The 24,364-nt window shown below is 39.6% G+C and overlaps 2 long non-coding RNA genes across 4 annotated transcripts in view; one reads left to right on the forward strand and one right to left on the reverse strand.

The window, feature by feature from the left end:
• Nucleotides 1–4,899, reverse strand: part of LOC141409381 (uncharacterized) — a 124,499-nt gene extending 119,600 nt beyond the window's left edge. For all 3 annotated transcript variants that reach the window (XR_012429859.1, XR_012429857.1, XR_012429858.1), the window contains exon 1: nt 4,872–4,899. This is a non-coding gene — a long non-coding RNA (uncharacterized lncRNA). The remainder of the gene's footprint in view (nt 1–4,871) is intronic.
• A 129-nt stretch (nt 4,900–5,028) lies between these two features.
• The window catches only part of LOC107128562 (uncharacterized), a 41,076-nt gene continuing 21,740 nt past the window's right edge, over nt 5,029–24,364 (forward strand). Inside the window, exons 1-3 of the long non-coding RNA XR_001487930.4 lie at nt 5,029–5,171; nt 10,220–10,319; nt 21,442–21,499. This is a non-coding gene — a long non-coding RNA (uncharacterized lncRNA). The remainder of the gene's footprint in view (nt 5,172–10,219; nt 10,320–21,441; nt 21,500–24,364) is intronic.

The following is a 24,364-nucleotide window of genomic DNA, read 5'->3' on the forward strand; positions in this document are numbered from 1 at the left end:
CTACATAACAAGACCACCTTGCTAGCCAGGACTCCTCTTCTCCCACTCCCATAACCGATTTTGCCACAATCCAAGTCCCTATTCTTTCTTTAACCTCAAGATGATATATAACCTTCTGTGCCCCATTGGGGTGTTGGGGTTATCACTCTGTGGTTCTTCCCCATGTGAATAAGTTTGTGTGCTGGAGAGAGATATCAGCAAGATGATCCAGTAGAGACACTAGGTGCTTGTTCCCCACTCCCCACAAGAAAGGACCAAGGCAATGAAAAAACAAATAATATTTAACTGGAGTGTCAAAAGAAGAGTGCTGGAGTGCAGATGCACCTATGTTGACTAGAAATCCAGAAGAGCAGCATGGAAGCACCCAGCCTCCACAGCTCTTCTTCCCCACCTGGATCAGATCTGTCTGGAGTCAGAAGGGACTTCCCATCATGAGGCAAAGGCAAGCTCAACCCCACCAGCCTCCATTGCCCCACAAACACCTAAAGTCCTTACTACAGGAAAATTCCACATATTTTTCATACCCACCCCCTGTGAACTTGAGACCAGACCCACTGCTGAAGTCTACTATACCTCCCCAGCACTAGGGCTCCATCTTCATTCCACTAAGCCCACACTGGTAGCTGAACACTACAACCCCAGCTGTGCAGAGCTTGGACCCAGGATCAGCTATGACCTTGCTCCTGCACAACAGGGAAACCAACTCTCACCACAGACACTTCCAGCCAGAGGAACAGTCTGGCATTTCCACCCAGTGCAAACCCACCCTTGAGCCAGCCAAACTGCTGCACTCCCTCCCTCAAGCAGGAAAGGCCCTCAAACCTCTGAACAGCTGACACACTCCCAGCAGGTAGAGCAGCTACACACCCACTCCCAAGGCCTGAGAAACAGCCCCACCCCTTACAGACAAGCCCCTGGCCTGCCCAATAGCCCTGCAGCCCCTAATCAGGGCCTGAGAAAAGCTTCAGGGCCACCACTGGCAGATATACCCCCATCCAATCAGCAGTGTGCCCATGCCTTGGGACTGAGAAACAGCCCTGCAGGCCACCCTGGTGGACAAGCCTCCAGGCCAGCCGAGCAGCCTTGTACTCCCATCCTGGGCCTAAGAAGCAGCCCAATGGCGACCCCTAGCAGACATTTACCCATGCCAGCTGGCTGAGAAGCCATGGGACTGTGTCCTGGGTCTGAGAAATAGCCCTGTGGGCTGTCCCTGGCAGACACACTCCGGGTCAGCTGAGCAGCTGTGCACCTGCATCCCAGGCCTGAGAAACAGCCCCATGAGCCACCCCAGCAGACACATACCCAGGCCAGGCAAGAAGTCATACAACCACATCCCAGGCCTGAGAAATAGCTCCTGTTTCCTGGCAGGCACACCTCCAGGCCAGCCAAGAAACTGTGTGAGCGTGCTCCCAGCCAGATTGTAACAGCCTTCATAGACCCGACCCCAGCCCCAAGTTGGTTGACTCGCCATGGCACACACTTTCCCTCAGCCTGAGAAATGCCTTTCAAGTCTACCCCCAGCAAAGCCACAGCACCACAACCACAAACTCTTCTCTGTCTAGGCCCTGAGACACTCAAAATGTCAATAGCATGGATTATACATGGAATATTCTCCAGGATTGATCATGTGTTAGGACACAAAACAAGTCTCAAAGAAAAAAAATTAAAATAAAAATGGAAATCCTATCAAGTATCTTACCTGGTCACAATGGAATGAACCTAGAAATCAATAACAAGAGGAACATTTTAAACTATACAAATGCATGGATATTAAACAACATGCTCCAGAATGACCAATGGGTGAAGGAAGGAATTAAAAATGAAATTTAAAAATTCCTTGAAACAAATGAAAATAGAAACAAAACATACCAAAATCTATAGGGCACAGCAAGAGCAGTATTGAGAGGCAAACTTACAGGATGAATGAGTTTTAAGGAACTAATAAAAAAATGAATACTTGACAGATCCTTACATAAAAAAAGAAAACTAGAAAGATTTCAAATCAATAACTTAATGATATATCTCAAGTAATTAGAAAAGGAAGGACAAACCAAACCAACTCCAAATTAGTAGAAAGAAAGAAATAATAAATCATAGAGCAGAAATAAATGGAATTGAAACTAAAAAAAGTTTTAAAAGATCAATGAAACAAAAAGTTGTTTTTCTTCAAATATAAAATTAACAAACCATTAGACTAAGTAAAAGTCACAGAAGGCCCAAACAAAATCAGAAACATGGAGATGTCACAATGGATCCCACAGAAATACAAAGGATCATTAGACACTAATATAATCAACTATACATCACTAGATTTGAAAACCTCGAGGAAATGGACAAATTTCTGGACACATACAACCTAACAAAATGGAACAAAGAAGATGTAGGACATATGAACAGACCTATAACAAGTAACAAGATTGAATCATTAGTAAAAAATCTCCCAACAAAGAAAAGTTCAGGACTGGATGTCTTCACTGCTGAATTCTACCAAATCTTTAAAGAAAGATTAATACCAATTCTTCTCAAATTATTCCAAAAAACTAAAGTGGAGAAAACTCTTCCTAAGTCATTTTGCAAAGCCAGCTTAATGCCGATACCAAAACCAGACAAGGACAAAACATAAAAAATAACTACAGGCCAGTATTCCTGATCATAGATGCAAAAATCCTCAACAACATACTAGCATACTGAATCCAACAATACATCAGAAAGATAATACAGCATGATAAAGTGGGATTTATCCCAGAAATGCAAGGATGTTTCAGCATATGCAAAGCAAAAAACATGATACATTGCATCAACAGAATAAAGAACAAAAACCATATGAACATCTCAAAAGAAGCAGAAAAAGCATTTGATAAAGTTCAGCATCCCTTCATGATAAAAACTCACGATAAATTAGGTATCAAAGGAAAAGCACTTCAACACAATAAAGGCCATATATGACAAACCCACAGCTAACACCCTACTGAATGGAGAACAGCTAAAAGCTTTTCCTCTAAGAACTGAAAAAAGACAAGGATGCCCACTTGCTCCACTCCTATTCAACATAGTACCAGAAGTCCTAGCCAGATAAATTAGGCAAGAGAAATAAATAAAGGGCATCTAAGGCATCTAAATTGGAAAGAAAGAAGTCAAATTGTCCCTGTTTGTGGATGACATGATCTTACACATAGAAAAACCAAAAGACTCTAACAAAAATCTCTTAGAACTGATAAATGAATTCAGAAAAGCTGCAGAATACAAAATCAACATACGAAAATCAGTAGCATTTATATACACAAATAACAAACTGGCTGAAAAAGAAATCAAGAAGGCAAGCCAATTTACCATAGCTACAAAAATGTTTATTGCAGCACTGTCCACAATAGCCAAGATACAGAATCAACCTAGGTGTTGAACAATAGATAAATGGATAGAGAAAATGTGGTATATATACACAATTGAATACCATTCAGCCATAAAAAGAATGAAATCCTGTCATTCACAGCACCACCGACAGAACTGGAGGACATTATGTTAAGTGAAATAAGCCAGGAACAGAAAGTTAATCACCATGTGCTCTCACTCATAAGTGGAAGCTAAAAAAAGGTTGGTCTCACAGAAGAAGTAAAACAGAGGATATTAGAGTCTGGGAAGGGTGGAGAAGAGAGATTTGTTAAAAGACAAAATTACAGCTAGATAAGGGGAATAAGTTTTAGTGTACTACTGCACTGTGGAATTACTATAGTTAAAAATATATAGTTTCAAATAGCTAAAAGGAGGACCTTGGATATTACCAAGATAAATAATAAATGTTTTGGCTCAACTGGCCAAGAAGATGGATATCTAAATAGTATTGTCCCCGCTTATGGCATTTGCAGCTTCTCTTTTGACATTTCTTCTCCTAGACCTCACTCCTGGCTCATATATCCCATCTTCAGCAACTTCTGAACAGACTAGGGGCAACTGTATGTAGCTTGTTTCCTGATGTTGTGCCTTTCTTTAGAAAGATAGTGATTACTTCTGGGCCTAAGTAAAAGAGGGATATAAGGGCCCTAGAGCTGCCTCACCTGTTCAGTGCATCCAGACTCTTAAAGCATAAGAGACGTTTCTTAAACCTCAGCTAAGCACAACCCCCACAGGGTAGAGAAATAACCAGAAAAGAAGTGTGTGTGCACACGCTAGAAAGAGGATGAGAGGGAAGGGAGCAACATCAAAACACTCATCTCATTCATCAAAGAGAGAGCAGAGACCTTACGCAGTGATACAGAAAAAACTCTATGGCTGTTATGACTTACCTAAGTGGCTGGATCTTATACACTCTCTGGACTCCAGTAGAGTTATGTAAAAGTTCCCTCTTACTGTTGTAAATTCAAAAACCTTTCATGACCTTTTACTATTTGCCAAGCAGACACTGAGAGAGACATGAGACCACAGAGGTGAAGAAAACACAATCCCCCATAACCCCACTTTGGTGCCTATTCCCTACCTTATACATATCTCTATTATTTGACCCACCACTTCCTCTCAAATCAAAAGAGGAGCATCCTTATCTCTCCAGTGCCTATTACAATGTCTGGAGCATTGTAGAAACTCAATACAGGAGGCAAAAAAGAAGAATTATGAATAAAGTGAATTCTATTTTTTCACCGACTCCAGAGACTGATGTATTTTCCTAATGGATCTTCAATGATCGCTAGCTGCAAACACTTTAGTTTTTAGTCCTCTCAATCAATGCTCTATGATATGTTAACAAAGCATAAAAGAACTAGGGAAGCACCTTCAGATTTAAGGAACCCCTTTGTACTCTAAATATAACCACCCCAATAATGTAGTTGATGTTTTAGGTGAGTTTGAGATGCCTGGGCTTCTTAAGCAGGACCACCTACCTGCAGCAGCAATTTCTCTCAGCCCCTCTCCCATCAAGCAAGCTCCCTGATTTAAATATAACCCCAGAGGAAAAAATGTTCCCTCCCAGCAATTGTTGAGTGAACCCACAGCTGCTGCCTATTGTTATGCACCAGCTCAAGCAATCAGGCTTTCTTTGTATTAGCTGAAAAACGAGGATATCGCACATCCACGCCTAACTGCCTCACACCTGTGCTTGCAAAAGTGGCAGAAGCACTGAGCATCTTGTGACTAATCTGGAAAATTGTCTACTTCAAGCAAAGTGACTTTCAGTGTTTCGGGTAAGCTTCTAACCTCTTTTCCAGCTACACATATGATTTGGAATGCACATATTGTTCCTTCTTCCTGGTAATCTTTCAACTCTAAGCTCTGCCTGGTACGGGACTTTCAGATCATGGCTTTATGCTGAGATCCAAGGAACAGATTACAATGGTCAGGCTGAAAATTAGCACATAGGACGTCTCTAAGTGCAGAGAGACCTCTAGAGAGAAACTGAAACTCAACTCATTGCCAGACTCTGATTTTCAAGTAATAATGGCAACAATTTATTTTTTGCTCACTATATGCCAGGCACTGTTTTAAAACCATTATCCTGTTTTTCACAGGTAAGGGAACTGTGGCACATATATGCTAAGTAACCTGTGCAAGATTGCACAGCTAACAGATGTGAACTCAATTAACTCTATGTGGTTTTTCAAATTAATTTATTCATTAACTCACTCCCCTTCAAACAATTAAAAATACTTATGTTAAACAAATTATTATAATTTGTTGATTTTTAAATCAAGAGCCTTGTAATCACTATCATTTGTTTTTATCTTCATCATAGCACTTACAGTTGGCTCTGCTCCCTAGGCATGGCCAGTGGCCAAGAATCATTCCAAGTCTCTGCTCCTGCTCTTCTTTCAACCCCATCTGTACCTATCAAAATCCTACATGCCTTCAAGGTCCATCTCAAATACTCTCTTCTTTCTGAAACATTCCTAGTCATGTAGCTAGATACAATCTCTTATCCCTCATATTTCTCTGTTGGGAAACTGTTATGGTCTAGCTTTTAGTATATATTAGGGTAATTATTTTATCCTCACCTTCTACTCATAAGTTCCCTAGGGGCAGAAATTAAGACATACTCCTCTTTGGATCATCTGCAGGGCCTAACATAGTGCCTTGCAAATAGTGGATGTGGAATATATGTTTACTGAATTTTCAGTTGAGAACTCTGTGTACACGTTGCCATGAAACAAAGAACAGCGAGAGATGGTGAAAAAAATGCAAAGAAGAAGAAAGGTTAGAATTGTAAAGAGCTTAAGAAATCAGCCAGAAGGAAATATGTACAAGTACCCAAAGTCTGCATGGCAAGGGAAGCTAGGAAGAGTGTGGAAGCTAGGAACCATGTGAAAATCTATTTGATCAGAAAAACTGTTAGTGTTTTACAAAATGAAACTCTCCTATCTTGGAAGACAGAGTCAATAATGTTCAGTCTTCCAAAATTATATACTTCTCCCAAATTTCTGCTAAAATAATTTGACACTAATCCAGCTGACCATTTATTATACAGCATTAGATAGTTAAGCTTTCTGTATGGATCTGACTCTTCTCTTGCTATTAGTTGAATCTTCTTGACCTTATGTTCTGCCATTTACCACCAATCTAAATTATTTTATTATGTTAACTGTCATGCTGGATTCCCACTGTTCTCTTGACCCTGTGATAGGAATATTACCAGCTATATGCTGTCCTCTTTATAACCTTGTGTTTTTCCTCGTGGCATGTTCTTATGCCACATGGTTCCTACCCCATTTCCTGTAGCTGGGTTCAGCCCAAATTCTCAATCAGTATGGCTTCCATATGCCAGCTCATGAATCAGTGTCAGTCTGTGATGGAGTTTACTCCCGCTGGGGATGAAATTTAATTATATTTTTGTAATGTTTTCTGTTTGTCTATTTCTCTTAATTTATATTTATCTTTTTTTACAGAGACTAAGTTAATCTTATAATTCAATGTATTCAACTGAAAAAGTTGTTTTTATATTAACACTCTGGCCTTTCTGCTTGTTTTTAAATTCACTTTTATGGTATAACAGTGATAATTAGTTGTTGGTAGTTGTGTGTGTGTGTATATGTGTTCTTATGTGTCAAAATAAAGCACTGGCAATCTAATATTAGTTTTCCAGGTATTTATCTACATTTATCTATTTAAACACACACAAACACTTTCTTCTCTTGTTTTTTAACTGACCTGGGAACCTCTGCTCAGAAGGATGCTGATAACCTTAATGAGTGCATGCAAGGATTAGAGCAAACCAATTCCAATTAATGGTCTTATTCTGCTGGTGGTGGGCTGCCATTTTCTTCAAGTATAAAAGCCAGTATGTTTTATTTAGTTCAGTTACACAATGGTATGAATTTCTTCCAAGAGTCTACCTAAGGAAAATCTATGTATTTATTAAGGTAAGAAGTCTATTAAGCAACACCATTTATAATCATTCCACATAACGTATAGAGTGTGTAAATAGTGCTCCTGAACAGTCTATAGAGAGATACATTCATATATTTACCCTTGAATCAGGCACTCCCATATTGCAGCATATTTGTATTTATAGATTTTTTTTCCCTTGGAACTCAGCCTCACAGACACTTCAGTGCAGTCTCTCACCATCCTTTTGCAGCTTCCTGGTGGAGATGACATTTGCTCAGCTAGAGAATAGACACTTTCTAGCTGAGTTGCGCATCACACTGATACCCTAAGGCCTGGCTGATTGGCTGTCAGAGGACTCCAGCTGTTTAGCTGCCGTGATATGTCTTTCATAGGAAAAGACATTTCCTGGAACATCAACAGCTTGTTAAGGACTGGGGAGTGCAGGGGAGAAAATTTACAATTTTGGAGGAACTGAGTGTTTTGAACTTGGAGGAGGCATGAAGATGAAACAGAGAAAGGGATAAAGGGGAGGCTTTTCTCCTGTGTTTGAAAGACTCATTTTCAGAGCTAACCTTATAATTTGTGATGAGCAGCCTTCCACAGCTTAGCAGGTCAAGTATTGGTAGGAAAAGCAAATCTGTTACCCACCCTAGGGGTGCACAGACCATATGAAGATGTAAAGTCATCAAAGAAGCTGGAAAACTCCTCATGAAATTGTCAGCAATTTCATTTCAATCTGATTTTCTTAGTGCCTTGATTTCCTCTTCTGAAAGTCAAGGGTGAAGAATACTCTTGGACATGCTTATAAGATCCCAGAGATCAAAACGTTGACCAAAGACACCTGGATTCTAAAGGTCCCTTTGGGAAGCCAAGTTGGTAACCAGAGCACACAGAAGGGAGGATCACAGTGCTAATGAGGCCGTGCTTGCCAATTTGAAGCCCATGTGGGCCAATTAGCTCTGCTTTCTTTCGCCGCCATCAACTAACCCCTGAACTCTGGCCACTCACGTCACAGATCTATGCCATTGGTCACTGGGGTCAGCAAGAGAGTGTGTGGTTGTCTCAGTGAAAATTTAACAGAGCATGTTTCCAAGTGTCACCTTGATGTGTGAGGGGCAGCACAGGAACTCCTCAGGGTATCAAGTACTGTTTAATGGTCTCCTGGAGTCCTCCTGCCATCTGTGCTTCCCACTCTGACATATCTTATTACTCTCTATTGTCTTTGTCTGCTTGCCTATTTGTTTTCTCCCACCAAACTGTGAGCTCTTTGAGAACTTATATTGGCTTAACATAAGTATTGTATCTTACTTAATTCTGTAACCTTGGCAACTCACACAGTATAGACACATAGCAAGAGCTCTGTAAACCTTAGGTGACTGAATGAAGGAATGTAAAGGGCCTATCTCTAGCATTCCCAAACATGGTTTGACAACAACTCAGTGGGTCAGCAATTCCACCATAAAAATCTGCAAAAATTTCCTGAATAAATGCATATAATTCACTCCAAAAATTTTAACAGAAAAATGCCTTTGCAAAAATATTACCTATGAGCCAAGAGACAGATGTGGATAGTAACAAATCAGTCTGCCGGGGTAATATAAGCACCTAAAGTTTGTTAATCAGTAACCTAACCCTGGCTTATTCAGTTGCATATGCAAGCAAAGCCCTTTTGAATAAAAAATAAAATCATCATCTGAATTTACAACGGAGAGTCGCTCCTTTGGATTGGAGGGTCCTAGAAGGTAAAGATGGTGCTTCATCCAAAGGCCATACTCATCAAATGCACTAGGGAAGAAAGATGAGCACTTTGAGTTCTGATTTCAGTAATAAGTGAGCCATACTCTCTCACCTAGCCTCCCTGTGTCTCTGAGGCCTAAAACATACTACCCTCTACTCATGACTGTCCATGCTTGTCAGGATTACTTTATTAGTTGTTTAATGTTCAACTCAGATGTCACTCCCTCTAGGATGTCTTCACTGACCACCATCCCCAAGGTGGATTCTGTGACTATGCTATATACTTCCATAGAGACCATGATTTCTTCTTTTATTGGAACTTTTTATGTTTTATTGTAATTTTCCCTTTATCTATTTACCTTCTCTGATAGACTGTGAGTTTGCTGACAATGACAAAATTAGGTCTGGGGTAGAGTAATTGTTATGACCAAGGAAGTTTGGGATATGCAGTTCTAATTCATTGTGCTCACAGTCCTGGATGAATAGTTAAATATAAAACACTGCCACTAGCCAACCCAATCAGAAACATAGTTTTGATTCCAAAATTAACCCCTTTGCTCCCAAATATTAGTTGGAGAAAGGCTAAGGAGTGAGGAATACCCAGTGAGGTGGCTACTATTCTATGACCATTTTATGGAGAGATAAACTGAAGGTTTGACAGTTTATGTGATTTTCCTAGTTACTTACTCTAAGCGCCGGAGCCAACATTCAAAGCCAGATCTGTTTTTTGTTTTTTATTTTTTGTTTTTTTCCAAAATTGTATTTTGAAAATGTTTAAAATACAGAAAAGTTTAAAGGGGTTGAAAATCATATAACTACCATGTAAATTCTGCCACTAATATTTTATTCTTGTTTGTTTTATCACTTATTCACCATCTACTTGTCTCTCTACTCATTGATCAATTTATCTTAATTTTGATGCATTTCAAAGTAATTGCAGACATCAATATACTTCAACTATATGCTATATGATTATAGCATGCATATCATCAACTAGGATTTAATATTTGTTTGCAGGGTGTTTTCTTTTGATGTAAAACCTACGATGAAATGCACAAATCTTACATGTACATTTGCTGGACTTTGATAAATGCATATACCTCAGCTACCCAAACCCCTATAAAGATTTAGAACATTATAATTCCCCTAAAAAGTTATCTTATGTCCTTTTCAGTTAATGCCACCACCATATCCAGAGGCAACCACTGTTCTGGAATTCTTCCATCATAGTTTAGTTTATTCTGCTCTAGAGTGTATAAAAATGGCATCACAAGGTATGTACTCTTTTGTGTAAGCATTTACCAATGTGGTTTTATAAATCAGTATTGTGTTCTATTCCATTATTGAATTGTGCTCCATTATATGGAGATACCCCAGTTTGTTTACTTATTCTCCTATTGATGGATAATATTTCTACTTTCTGGTTATTATGAGCACTGCTGCTATGAAAATTTCTGTACAAGTCTTTGTGTGGATACATACTTTCATGTCTCTTGAGTACATATCTGAGAATGGAATTGCTAGGTCATATGGTATGTATGCTTAGTTTTATAAGAAATTGCTATACATGTTTCCAAAAGTGGTTGTACCATTTTAACACTCCCATCAGCAAAGTTCAATAGTTCCAATTCCTCCACATTCTCATCAACACCTGTTTTTGTTGATCTCTTACATTTTAGTCACAGTGATGGGTATGTGATAGCATCTCATTGTCTAACTCAGACTTTTTGAGTTTCAGAATTAATGGCTTTTTCATCCTGATCACATTACAAATGTATGTAGGTATATAAAAATAACTAGAAACTCATAGTACGAGGCACATGAGAAGCGCAATATAAATAAAGTGCCAAAACATCATAGAGAGATAGAACTTCCAGCTGAGATATACAATATGATGTCATATATTCATTTTTTTCATTCATTCAAAAATATTTATGAAGAACCTATTAGGTAGTGGGGATATAACAGTAAACAAAACTACAAAGGTCTCTGCCATCATAGAACATTAATTCTTTTGCTGCTGTTGTTGTTGACACTGGGTCTCGCTCTGTTGCCCAGGCTGTAGTGTAGTGGCACAATCATAGCTCACTGCAGCCTCGACCTCCCAGGCCCAAGTGATCCTCCTGCCTCAGCCTCCCAAGTAGCTAGGACTACAGGTGTACACCACCACACTTGGCTAATTTTTAAAATGTTATTTCTAGAGACAGGGTATTGCCATATAACCCAGGCTGGTCATGAAACATAAATTCTAATGGGGTGAGGGGACACAATAAACAAACTAGTAAAATGCCTCTCAGATGGTGATAAGTGCCATTGGGTAAAATAATACAGGGAAGATGGGGAATAGGGAAGGCTGAAAGGAGGTGACTATTTTATATAAAGTAGGCAAAGCATTTATTTAAGATAGATCTTGAAGAATGACTAAGGTTCAACCTAAAGCAAATAAGTAGAAGAACTTCAAATAGGGTATGGGTGGACACAAAGATAACATTGATCAGTGTGAAAGAACAAGGACTGAGTGTGGTAGGAACCTCAGGTCTGTCTTGGAGCACACTGGGAAGCAAAGCTGAAAAGACTAGGGAGAGCAGTTTATGGAACTTGTAACTATTTCATCAGGCAACAAAGAGCTACCGACAGGGTTTCAGCAAGATGAACCCAGTAATGGACCTATAAAAAAACTGAATTTGTGGCATTTCATTTGGTTGAATAAATATTTTGCAGTGTCTACTATGTGGTTCACAGAAAGGATTGTAGGAGGGAGAAACTAAAGACTGTGCTGAGAAGTAGGAAAAATAACGAGTTATCTGCTGCCATTAATAAATATCTTAACTAAGACTGTGGAAAGTAATTGAAAGATAGAAAATTTATTGAGGAGATAGAATTAAGAGCCTTGGTGACTTAAGGTGGCTGTGGGAAGGGTGCTAATCTCTTTTCTGCTTGGAATAGCATATATACATCTTCCAGTAGCAACAACAACAACAACAAAATGAATATTGGCAGCAGTACCCATACAGAATCAGGCCTTCCTTTTGAAGAATTGGGACATTTTCCATTGCCTTTGCTAGAGCATAGTCCTCCACCCTCCACCCTCCAGTCCAGAGTGGTTGCGCCTATTCGAACCTCTGTGTTTCTATACAGTATCAGAGGAATCCCAACAACTTGGGCCATGGCATCCAAGGGTATGAAAAATGCTCACCAGAATCTTTACACATGGCTGAAAAGGTGGTTCTTTCCAAGAAAAAAAAAACAAAAGAAAAGAAAATACCAAGGAGCAATACTACCACCACCACCATCTAAACTTCTTCTACTGGCTTGTCAAATGCCTGAAAGTTTCACCATTCGATGGGAGAGTTCAGAGTCAAAGATTCAATATTTAGGCCCTTCTGGAATCATGTGCATTGAAATTAATTGAGAATTCTTGCTTGAGAGAAACAAGAGATTCACATGGATTCATGTGTCTCATGCCTCAATTACCCTTCATTCATTGAGTAGAATGGGAACCTCAACAGAAGAGGTCTCATGACATAGTTAACTGAGGATGGGTGATAGAGATAGTAAGAAGATCTATAGTTAACTGAGGATGGGTGGTGGGGATATTAAGAAGATCTGCAACAGAAAATAGGCCTAGGCCGAGTTCCAACTGATGGGCAAGTATGAGCCTAAGTCAGTTGTTTAAGGGTGTGAATGAATGGGAGAATGAGCCACCAAAAGGCAATAGCAGCAGGATACCTGCTTCAAAGATTTTCCTGTCATCAAATTGCTGGACTGTGGAAAGTTCAAAAGGATAAGAATCACTGGCTTTATTAAATTGTATCTGCAATAAACCAAAGCTCTGGAACTTAAAAATGTCAGTATCACAACGGAGGTTCCCAGCCTGGGACACCTCACCATCCTCTGCATACAATCTCAAAGATGTCCTCTTTCAGGGCCCTCCACTCTCTCTCAAAATACAGTACTGACTGAGTCACCACAGTGGGCCCCCATTTAGCATCTGCTGCCTATATGTCACTTTACTCAGTGAATTCCTGCTCCTTGGTTAAAGACACTGCTGCCTTTCAAAGCAGTAAGTAGGGTAGGAGAAGGTGGATCTCAACTCACCAAGTGTCAAAGTAATGAACCGGGGAAGTGAAGCAAAGTGAAGCCAATGATCATCAGCAGCAGGAGCTACAAAGAAGGCTTCAACCAACCTTCACACCTCTCACTTTAACTAAAGGGTTGGTAAAGAAAAGGGCCTTGTGAGGCATAGGACAAAAGGCAGTGCCTGGGTAGAGTGGGTACTGGATCAATGAATGTTGAATGAAAAAGTCAGAAAAGTAGCATGAGGCCAGGTAGAGGTGCCCAGTGCCCAGAGGTAGATATTTGCTTTTTTTAAGAAAAAAATCCTGCCTCCCTCTACATATCGTGGCATCCATTTTTTTCTTCTAAAATGCAGAAAGCCGTCTCTCTTTTGTGCCTTTATAGATACAAGATGCATCCCTTTGCATGGGATCTGGGTGTGTGGGTGTACATGTAAATGACTGTAGCATAATTGTAATCCACGGAATGAGCCTGGTTCACATGAAAGACCCACTAATTTGAACTCTACACACACGGAATTGGTGATGACTTAACCAGTGGGTGTTGTAAACAAGATAATAAGGGAGATGCTTCACCTATTCAAGGAAATATTCAAGTAACCACTTATGTCAAGCACAGGAATAATTCTTATTAATATTTTTAAGTGACCCCTCTAGAGACCTATATCCGAGGCAATACAACATTAAAATGCTTCATTAATTCAGACTGGTCTCTGCTCACCATCTCAATCGGTTATTCCAAGTCATCAATGTTATACCACAGTTTAAGAAATATGGAAAATGATTTGACTGTGAAGGTATAGCTAATGTTAAATGTTCCCTGAAAAGCTTGAGGTTTGAACTGAGACACTGAAAGCCCTAAGAGGGCTGCTCAAAATGTGGAGGGTTCTCTGAATTCAGTCAAGGATATTCTTATGAATTCGAAAAAGGGAGAATTTTTGTCCACTTCAATTACATTCTATCATTCTGCGGACAGTTTCCACTTGTAAAATACCACTAGAGTATGCTCTACCTTGGGGAAAAAAATTCTTTTAAGTCTCTAGAGATGTGAAAGAATGAACCAAGTATCTTTTAAAGTGAAGTGTTTACACTCTATACTGTTTATCTTCCCATTTACAGACAAAGAAGCCTTTCCTAAGAGCTTGCTCAAAAGTATTTAAAACATATTTCTAGGGGAGAAGAACAAGAGAGGCAGATTGAGTTTGAGCTCAAAGAAGATCTGGGAGTGAAAACCCACATATGAAAACTGGAAATTGCAGCTCCTACTTGCTAAAGTATACCTAGGCTGAGATTAGCAGAATCACACGGTGGGGAGGGTCTCTAGTTTAATAAAGGTAATCCAACTCATTAGATTTCAGATAAGATTGGAAATAATGAAATATTTGGGAAGAAAAACAGAACAGAGTCCATCTCTAAAGAACCAACAATAGCTTTGGCTAGCAAAACAAACTATAAGATAAGCAGTCCCAGCAATACTGGTATAATTAGCAAAGAATAAAAATTAGTAGACTATATTTCTCCTTACCCTGAAGTATGGGGAGAGAAACTGGTAACATTGACAGGCCCAATCGGAACTCAGAGGAAGAGAGAACAAGCTAAAAGGACAGTCTCTGACTTTGCATTTATTTTCCAACCCCACCTGCTTTTAGTGCCTTAGAAAACAGAGGAGACATACACAGCAGGGAAAATGCTTTAGTTTTTTAATAATGAAACAGCATAATCTAATAGGTAAAGTTTTGCACTGAAAGTCAGGAGAGCTATAACCTCTAGTCCAGCTCTGTCCTTTCCTGGTTGTGTGACCTTAGGCATGTCATTAAACCTCTCATGCCTCCAGTTAATTGGTGTATACAGTGTGAGCCTGGGTTTAATTGTGTAATTTTGTATACAATGCACTTATGTAAAATTATCTCTGAAGTTCCTAAATATTATTTTAAAATTATATAGTATCACAAAAGCTTTAATAGTCTATAATTCAATGATTTCATCTACCCACGAAAAAATTGTAGCCCCCAGAGATTTAGCTACGGAGAGTATGTACATGCGTGTGCATGCACAGAAGAGAGGAGGAGAAAGACAGAGGGAAATGATTCATTATGAGTGCACAATAAAACCAACAAGAAGAAAATAGATGGTTTAAAAATAAATTGATGTCTAGTTATTTTGACTTACTCTAAACAAGCCTGCAACAGGGATGGGTTGCAGCCTGAAAAGTCTGTTTGGAAAGCTCCCTCAGATTTTTAACCACAAATCCTGTCTCAAAGTCCTGCAAAGGAAATTCTCTTGTGAGTCTTTAAATCTCCATTAGCTGATACATGAAAATGAGGGTAGGACCAGCTACACGGTGGGGAATAAACCAGCATGACCCTACTTTTATGCCATACAAATGCCTTGTAACTGTTCTTGGAGTGCAACAGACAGCTTACTTTGTTATTAGCAAGCTGAGTATTATTTTTACAAGATAAACAACAAACCCAGACTCAGAACAGTGGCTGGCAAACATTTTGCACAAAAAGCCAGATAGTAAAGATTTTAGGTTTTGCAGGTCACATACTGCCTCTGTCATATATTCTTCTTTTGTTTGTTTATTTTTGTTTTCATTTTTTTTACAATCCTTTAAAATTGTGAGTACAGGCTGGGCACGGTGGCTCATTCCTGCAATCCCAGCACCTTGGGAGTCTGAGGCGGAAGGATTGCTTGAGCCCAGGAGTTCAAGACCAGCCTGAGCAACATAGGGAGACACTGTCTCTACAAAAAATTAAAAAATTAGCCAGGCATGGTGGCACACACCTACGTCCCAGCTACTCAGAAGGCTGAGGTGGGAGGATCACTTGAGCCCGGGAGGTTGATGCTGTAGTGAACCAAAATCATGTCATTGCACTCCAGCCTGTGCCACAGAGGGAGACCCCATTTCAAAGCAAAAAAAAAAAAAAAAAAAAAATCATGAGTACAAAAACAGGCCATAGGGTGGATTCGACCTGCTGTCAGTAGTTTGGCTACTCCTGCACCAAATTAAGCAAGCAAGTAACAGTGGTAGTGTGGGCTCAAATCTACCAGGTCAAATAGTCAAAGTCCAATAGACTCAGACCAAGTAAATCTATTAAGCTATGTTCCAAAAGAGCTGTGGCAGAATGTATAGGCAAGGAAGTACATTGGGGCCCTTGGAGAATAGCCACAGCATTTCTTCAAGGTATTACTATTGACATTATTTATAGCTAGGATTTGAACCCTGGCAGACCAACTCCAAAGTCAATGTTCTCACCCACTGTGCATATGCTGAAATAGCACTTTGTGAGTGGCTTTGTAGAGATCTCTCACATTTTAGATAAACAGGGTGTTCCGTGCTTTTCCTGTAAGTTAACTCCTATTTTCTCAGTGATTTACATGAAAATTTCAGACGGACTGTCAATATATACTTGTTCCTAACAAATTAGTCTTAAGCTTCACTGCCTCCTCCCCCTTCCCCCAATCTTCCTTGCCAAAGTACTAAATGATGTATAAACAAATACTTAAAAATACAAACAACAATTCTGATATATATATAGGATTCCTTTAGGAATCATTTTATAAGCTAAAGAGTCCTTTCAAAATATGAGTGATTCCTCAGTGGAACAGCCTAGAAAGTCCAGAACTAAACCCAAACACACACAGGAGCTTAGTATATGCTAAAGGTGGTATTTACATTTATGGGGAAGATATAGTTGATTAAATAGTATTGAGACAATTGGGCAGAAATCTAGAAGAAGAGTAAAGTTGAATCCACAACTCACATCTGACCCAAAACAAATTCCAGATGGGTCAGTGTTTTAGCATAAAAAATAAAACTATGAAAAAGAGTAGAAGAAAGGTCATTTAAAAATAATCTTGGAATGGAGAGAAGTGCTTTCTAAGTATGACACAAAATCCATAAGCCAAAAAAGAAAATAAATATTTTTTTCAGGGCAAAAATTCCATGATGTTAAAAAAATTCACAGACAGAAACATTGGCAATTTATATTACAGAAAATGAATTAACTTTCTTAATATAAAAAGATCTCCTGTAAATCAATTTTAAAAGATCAACAGGCAAATTGCAAATGGTCAAGGATAATAAACAGATTATTTGTAGGAAATGAAATACTAAATTAAAAATAGTACAGTTGCTCAACTTCATCCATAATAAGGGAAATGTAAATTTAAAACCTCATTGAGATGATTTTCCACCTGTCAGACTGGTGATTATTAAAAGCAAGTTTTCTAACAACTTGCGCTGGTAGGGCTGTGGGGTAACGGTCACTCTTACGAGTTGTTGAGGGGAGTGTAAATTGGCACAACCTGTATGGACAGCATGTTTGCCATACCTACCAATATTTGAAATGCACTTACCTTTGGACCTAACAATTCCACCTTTAGGAATTTATTCTATAGATGTGTTCATGCATAATAAATGTCAAATATATAACGGTATTAATTGGAGTATTTACTGGAAAAAAAAACGGAAATGTTTATCAATAGGACACATTTTTATAAATTATGGTAGATCCAAATGGACATCTGTATGTTACTGGTAGAAAATCCTTTCCAAAATATATACTTAAGTGAAAAAGCAAGGAATATAACCATGTTTATAGTTTACAGTATGCTACCATTTGTCTAAAAGCTGGGACAAAATAATGTATATCTGCATGCGAAAGGCAGCAGAGCATAATGGTTAAGAGCATGGATTCTGAAGCAACCAGCCTGGATTTGAATCTTGGCTCTACCATGTAATAACTGGACTTCTTTGTGCCTCAGTCTCCTCATCTGTAAAGTGGAATTAATAACAGTACCTACCTCTTTGAGCTGTTTTGAGGATTAGATGAGTTAATATTCTCAAAGTCTTAGAATAGTACCTCAGACACATAGTAAGGACTACTTAAGCATTTGTTAAATAAATAAATAGCAGAGAATATGCCTGGGAGGTTACATATAAAAAGTTGCATCTAGCTAAAGGGCAAAAATGAAAGGAAATTTATACCTATTGAATATTCTACCAAATGCTTATATAATACCTATTTTTTTTTTTTTTTTTTTTTTTTTTTTTTTACTTACATGATATTTAAAGTGTAAGTGAGTTCTATTCCCTAGCACCCTCAACTTACCTGGACTCATCCCCTCTCTCCCCATTCTCTTTTTTGGCCCATCATTTCCACTTTCCATGCCTTCTGCTGTTGCTTCTTATTAAGTTTACTATCCCATTCCTTTCTTTACCCCAGTCCCTTTACTTGTCTCTAACTTTCTACGCTGTTTCATGACTTCACAGCCTTCACAGCCTTCTTTCTGCTGCTCACGCCCTAATCCACCTTTCACTGATGCCAACACCACATTCTCAAAGTTTCAAATGTAGATATCCCATTGCCTCAAACTCAGCACATCAAAGTGAGCATGTCACCCCTTCTCATTTCAACCTCTCTATTTTTATCTCCCAAGCTAGAAACTTGACAGTTAACTTTGACTTTTCTGTCTACTTCATCCCCTACACCCACCAAATCCATCAATGTATCCTTTCACATGTCTCTTCTTGACTATTTGCTATTAACAGGTATATTGGCTTATACCAGCACTTCTCAAACTTTAATGGGCATAATGTGCATATGTATCAGCTGAAGAGCTTGTTAAATACAGATTCTGAATCAGTAGTTATGGTAGCCAGCCTACAAAATAGCCTCCAATGACCTCATGTCCTGTTATCTCTTCCTGTGTAGTCCTCTTGCACATCGTATCAGGGTTGGCCTGCGTGATCGAGAACATAAGGTTAGAAAGTGATAGTAGACTATTTGTGAGATTAGATTATAGAAGACAATGTTGCTTTTGTCTTGGTTTCCCTCTGTCTCTTTCTCTCTCTCTGATTACTCACTCTGAGTGAAGACAGTTACCATGTTGAGAATTCACACAGACAGGCTATGGAGAGGCCAACATAGTAACGACCTGAAGCCTCCAGTCAACAACTAATGAAAACTGAAGCCTCTTGCCAATGGCCACATGAGCAAGTTTGGAAGTAGGTCCTTCAGCCCCCAATCAAGCCTTCAGATGACTACAGCTCTAACCAAACTCTTGAGTACAACCTCATGAGAGAACCATCTCTGAGCCAGAACCACCCAGCTAAATTACCCCTGATTCCTGACCACAGAAACTATGAGATATACATGTCTGTGGTTTTAAACTATCAAGTTTTAAGGTGGTTTTGTTATGCAGCCGCAGATAACTTAGACCAGTGGTCCCCAACCTTTTTGATACCAGGGACCGGTTTCATGGAAGACAATTTTTCCATGGACTGGGGGGAAGGAGGGCTGGTTTCAGGATGATTCAAGTACATTACCTTTATTGTGCACTTTATTTCTATCATCATTACACTGTAATATATAACATATATACATGTATATATTACATGTAATAATATACATGTATGTTTTATTACATGTAATATATACAATGACAGAACATCAGACATTAGATTCTCATAAAGAGTGTGCAACCTAGATCCCTCGCATGTGCAGTTCCCTCGCAATAGGGTTCGTGCTCCTATGAGAATCTAATGCCACTGCTGATGTGACAGGAGGTGGAGCTCAGGTGGTGATGCTCAGTTGCCTGCTGCTCACTTTCTGCTGTGTGGCCAAATTCCTAACAGGCCACAGATCAGTACTGGTCTGTGGCCCAGACAGTATATCTGGATGGAGCCTGAAAAAATTCTGCATTCCTAATAAGCTCCCAGAGGATACTGATGTTAATGCTGCTGGACCTTGCTTGAGTAGCAAGCCCTATACCATTACAGCAGCCTCCCACCCAATCCCTACCCCAAGTATCTCTCTGCTCCAATCCTATTACGTTCCTATTTCACAACCTACAATGATTCCCTGTCACCTATTGTATAAAGTCAAAGTCCTCGCCCTGTCTGTCAAAATCCTTTGGCAGCTGGCCATATTTATGCTTTTAGTAATATTTCTTACTGCTCTCCACCAGGCACTTTCTGCTCCTGTCAACCTGATCTCCTCTCAACCTTCTGCACACATCACATTTATTCCTTTTCCTGGGCTTTCTATTATCACTGTGTCCACTTATTTCCTACCATCACCAGTATACATATAACTAACATGTCTTGCACCCTCCTCTGCTATCCAAACTCAACCTCCAAGGCCTAGCTCAGGTCTTATTTCCCCCATAAAATCTCCCCCCCTTTATTTTTACCTAACAGTTTTATGAATCACAATCTCAACTTCCAAGCTTAATTTTAAGCAATTTTAGGTCAGGAATATATCTCATAAGTCTTAATAGCTCTGGGGCACCCAGCACAGGGTTGGACACATACAAAGTAAGTAAGTGTCAATTGGCTGAATCTGCCTGTCACATTCAATGTGGTCGCATGCCTACCAGCACTGCCAAAATTTACTCCCAGGTTTTACAACAACAGAGAGAATCCCTGAAAAAAATCCACTCCCCTCTTCCCTGCCACCTTCCTCCATACCAAGTTACTGTCTTATTTATTCTTTCCACATCACTGGCAAGTAACAAGGTAACATATTGAGAGGACAGCTTTTATTATGGGCAGCAATAGAAGGGGAAATAATGTCACAGCTAATCCAAAAGCCATTTCATTTTGGATCCGAAATCCCTTCTTTGATCAGGAAGGCAGATGTGCTGTGAACTCATTAGGGTTTCCCTAAGCAGTGTGAGTCATCCACAAGAACACATTGAGAAGGCAGCCAAGGGAGATAGACCTGAGAACACAGTGGCTGATGAAGGAAGACCATCTGAGAAAGATAAATACCTAACGACAGATAACACACATTGAAGGTAATGAACAAAACAAGTAACACAGAGGTGAAGACAGACCAAGACAGACATGATCCTGAGGCCTTGCATATTCCACACATCAGACCATAAAGACCATTTTACAAAAGAACAACATGCACTATATTTTGAATGTTTACTATCTGTCAGACGTTGTACTATTCACTTTTCACAAATCAACTCATGTTAATCCATACCACAATTCTGTGAGTTAGATGCTAAGGGTAGTTCCATTTCCCTGATAAGGAAGCTGAGGCTCAGAAAGGTTAAGTGACTTCTCCATGATCAAACAGCTAGAAATTGGTTGAGCTGGGACTTGAACCCAGTACTATCTGAAGCTAAAGCCCTTATTCTCAATCTCTATATTCTAGGTCTAGCCCTCATCCTCATTTTGGTAGATAATGCATGGAAATATCTATGACAGATTCATGGAAATTTAGAAAGCAGGAGAAAGTTACTCTTCAGTTCCTATCCACATCTAGATACCTCATAACCTCCTGCCCTTTGACTGCCCTAGGCTATCCAGAGCATCTCATCACGTGGGGAAGGAACCCTAGCATTATGCTTCCAAGGAGGTATGCTCATTCTATATACATATATATGTGTGTGTGTGTGTATATGTGTGTGTATATTTATATGTGTGTGTGTGTGTGTGTGTAAATATATATATATATATATATATATATATATATTTTTTTTTTTTTTTTTGAGACGGAGTCTCACTCTGTCACCAGGCTGGAGTGCAGTGCAGTGGCGCGATCTAGGCCCACTGCAACCTCCGCCTCCTGGGTTCAAGCGATTCTTGTGCCTCAGCCTCCCGAGTAGCTGAGATTACAGGCACATGCCACCATACCCAGCTAATTTTTGTATTTTTAGTAGAGACAAGGTTTCACCATGTAGGACAGGATGGTCTCAATCACCTGACCTCAAGTGATCTGCCCACCTCAGCTTCCCAAAGTGCTGGGATTACAGGCATGAGCCACCTTGCCCGGCTGCACATTTTGTATTTTAAGCCCTTAATTCCAAAGCCTGCAGGGTGGCAATTAGTGTAATTAAATAATTAAATTCTGTTACCAGGTAACTAACGGATTACCCCTCCCAGGTAATACAAAGCATTAGCTCTATTAAAACAGAACACCCTAAAGAGGCAATCTAACAACAAGAATTTGGGCACTTTGCCAGGCCCAACGGAAAGCAAGTTTGGAGCCAAAAAAACCCTTTTCATGTCCCTCCTAGCATGCCTCTTCTTCCTTTGGGTTTGATGTATGACTAAAACACATCATTGCTTGCACTTTTCTTATTTAACAACAAGCAGTAGAACAGAATGTGGCTTCTTTAAAAAAAATTCTAATGAAGTTTCCAATTCTCAATTAAAAGAAACATCTTTCCATCCATCTATTTATCCCTGCCAAGCATTTGTGTTTTGAAGCTGGAAGTTTCATTATCTGAAATTTGCAGGCAATTACTAGGTCTAGTAACTCCCAAGATGTGAGCATTTTTTCCAACAGTCTAAAGTGAAAAGTGATTTTGAGTGTGTGTGTGGGGGGGCGGCGGGGGGTGCAGTTAGGGAGACAGTCCGCTTAGAAAAGAAAGATGTAATGAAGGCAGGCAGGAGAAGAGGCAGTGGAAACCAGATCCAGCCATATATTTGTCTCATCTGACTTTGGGAGCTCCAGAAGTATTAATGAGCAGCCTTCCAAGTCCCAGGGGAAGCTTTCGGATTTCCAGCTTTAAACAACTCGCCCTCATTTTGGCACAAAGTCAAACCAAAATTTGTCATAGTTTATAATGCTTGTTAATGAAGAACATCAAAAATTAATGCTCATTAGGGTGCTTGTTAATATGCACGGTACTCTCCGGTTTGACTTAAGTAAAGCACCACTTCACAATAGTATTCTGGCCCAGCAAAGAGAGGAGGCTGTTCAAGTCTGAAGGGTGTTCTCTTGGGACAGCATTAGCTGCAGTGCAAGACTGGGCACCTGTCAGCCTCTTCCTGAACCTTCCAGACAGGTGAGAAAACAGGAAGCTCTCAGAGAACAAGTGGCTGTGGCTGCCACTGGGATGTCTAATTCCACACTCCAGTTTTCCTGTTCTACAATGTTATTTGGTGAAATGAATTGAATTGAATTGCGGTCAGTGGTACAATCAGGTCTTGGCCAAGAAAGAAACCACTAAAGAAAGAAGGAAGCTCAAGAGCTTAAGCTCAAAACAAATAAATGGCAGGGGCCAGGACGGGGGGAGGCAGTAAGGAGAGAAGATGAGAAAAAAAGACATAGCAAATAAATTGTTTTAAAAGATAGGGATCAAGAGATAAATAAGAGTGAGACAGATATGCAGATACTGTCATATTCCAAACCAGAGAACACACAGCTAGGATATTACTATTTGTGTGATGATTTATTATTTTTTTCTTTGCCAATTTGAGGTTTTTTTTTTTTTTTTTTTTTTTTTTTTTTTTTTTTTTTTTTGAGACAGAGTCTCACGCTGTTGCCCAGGCTGGAGTGCAGTGGTGCGATCTCAGCTCACTGCAAGCTCTGCCTCCTGGGTTCACGCCATTCTCCTGCCTCAGCCTCCTGAGTAGCTAGGACTACAGGCGCCCGCCACCGCGCCCAGCTAATTTTTTGTATTTTTAGTAGAGACGGGGTTTCACTGTGGTCTCGATCTCCTGACCTTGTGATCCGCCCGCCTCGGCCTCCCAAAGTGCTGGGATTACAGGCTTGAGCCACCGCGCCCGGCCGCCAATTTGAGGTTTTTAAGACTATTCTTAAAATACCCAGCAGCATTTCAAAATCATTTATTCCAATGGGTCACTATACGTAAAAACTTGTACTTCAACTCTGGAATTTGTGGCCAGTGCTTTTTAGAGAATCTTGAACTTGCAACAAAGGTACAGAGCAAGGGAGAAAATGAGAGTGAGACAGGAGAATTTGAGCCCCAGCTCTACTACTTAGTGTGGAAATGAATGACCTTGGAGAAGCCACTTCATCTTGCTAAGCCTCAATTTGCTCATCTGTAAACTATTAGAGTGAGCTGTATGAAATTGCCATTTCATTTTTGTAGGTCAAAATGCTCAAATATCAGCAGCTTCACATGGTTCAACCTAATAAAAGGATTAAACAGGATAATATATTTGAAAGCAATTTTTAAAGTCTAAAATGCCAAAGATCATTTACGATCATCCATAACTGTTGCTACTTCAAGAAAAACATATGCATATGCACTATATTATGCTTCACTAATAGGAGCGGCTAAATCAAATCAAATCTTTCTTCAATATTGCCAAAGGCCTTTCTGATGCAAAATTCAGGATTAGGATAGCTGCAGCCCAAGTCTATTACTGTAAACCAATATTATTGACACGGTTTAAGATTATTTTAAAATGTCCTGTCTTGCTGCAATAGTTTAACAAAAAGTATTCAAAGTAACTTCCAAAATGGCTA

Source organism: Macaca fascicularis, chromosome X (assembly GCF_037993035.2).
Source record: "Macaca fascicularis isolate 582-1 chromosome X, T2T-MFA8v1.1".
Lineage (NCBI taxonomy): Eukaryota > Metazoa > Chordata > Mammalia > Primates > Cercopithecidae > Macaca > Macaca fascicularis.